This window comes from Cynara cardunculus, unplaced genomic scaffold (genome assembly GCF_001531365.2).
Source record: "Cynara cardunculus var. scolymus isolate 2C unplaced genomic scaffold, CcrdV1 Un_Scaffold_4770, whole genome shotgun sequence".
Taxonomy (NCBI): Eukaryota; Viridiplantae; Streptophyta; class Magnoliopsida; order Asterales; family Asteraceae; genus Cynara; species Cynara cardunculus.
This window is the reverse complement of record NW_020202056.1, coordinates 9,227-10,833: the sequence shown is the minus strand read 5'-3', so window position 1 is coordinate 10,833 and position 1,607 is coordinate 9,227.

Below are 1,607 nucleotides of genomic sequence, written 5' to 3'. Positions count from 1 at the left end.
GTACTCGCCAGTCTCTAATCTTCAGTTTCAGTCTTCGACATTCGCTGAAGGTTCTTTGGTGTGAGTGTTGTCTTCTTGAAGTATTGTTTGTCTCTGAGATTTACAAAACAAGCTTCTCAGCGACCACTGAACATACTCAGCGTATGATCGTTGGAACTGAAAATACAGAAAGAAAATTACATCGATAGATAAAAGGGATTATCATCAAATCACTGAGAGAGATGATCAACAATCTTCCCCTATTTGATGATAACAAGATAACATAAAGAAAGTTATCTTATCAAATAATAGTAARGAAAAGTTACATATAAAGTACATGTCCCTTTTTACTATTTTGGGATCTTTTTCAGTTTGTTCAGTCTCAACTTGAGAAGTTTTCTTAAGTTATATCTAAAAAAATTACAAGTACGGAAACTGAAACTGAAAGCTTATTCACTGACTTATAGATTGTCAGTGAATGATGAAAGTAACATTTGAACTCATAGACTTGTGTCCCTATTACTTTTTTCAGGGATATTTTTCAGTGAAGTACATGGATTACTCATTTTATTAAACAATGGAAATAATACAAGTATTATAGTACATGTCCAGATCGTATATAATTTAAGAATAATCACTGAAAGGAGATATAGTACATGAAGTTACAAGGAAGAGTGGATTGATGTTACAAAGAGAATCTTATTCTAGAACACTTAGATCTATGTAATCAGGTACATCTTCACCAAGGTTTTTTCGACGTAGAAATTCCCTTCGTATCCTCAGATCGAGGACTCTTCCAGGCATGCTATCATCTATCCCGAGCAAAAGATACACCAAGTGATCCATTGGACATAGACGTAGCTCTGACATTCTCTGAAATCTGACTTCACCTTCATAGTCAAGGAATATAACTCCTAACTCAGGTTTAAAATGCACAGAGTTGGGTGTATAGGGACCCTTATCTGGCAAGGCAAGATTCAGCATAGAAATGTCAACACTCATATGACCCTTCAGGACTTCATCTAAGGAGAACTTTGTTTCATGTTCGTTCCTTAGGGATGGTCCTTCATTTGGATCAGAGAGCTTTATTTTCTTCTTCCCACCTATCTTTAGAGTTGGCCGGTCAGGGACCTTGACATACCTGGACATTCTTTTGATGAGCTTGTTGATGGTGTCCTTGATAATTGTCTTGTATCTCGACTTGGATTGCTTAATGGCTTGTCTGATCTCCATCCATTCGCTGTATCCATAGCGGCCTAGGTAGGAAGGATACCCGGTAATGGCATCAAGATTGTCCCTGGTGATGAGCATTGAGACAAGAGTTCCACCGTCTTTGGATCGTCCGCTGATGCTGACGCTGATGATTGGGCGGGGACTGAGTCTCTTTTTCAGCTTTGCTTCGCTCCATTGCTTATCCTTGTCCATAAGCTTCAGCTTCTTCTTGCGTTTAGCTTCTGACATAGAAAGAAGTTTAGCTTGGGATTGGACAGCACTCACCGTTTTCTTGGACTTTTTCTTGGGAAGGACTTTAGCAGCTAGAGACTTGGCCAGCTTTAAGCTGTCTTAAGTCTGCTTCCTTTGAAGCTCTAGCTCTTCTTCAGCCCTTAATGCCTCGAGTCTTTCAGCTT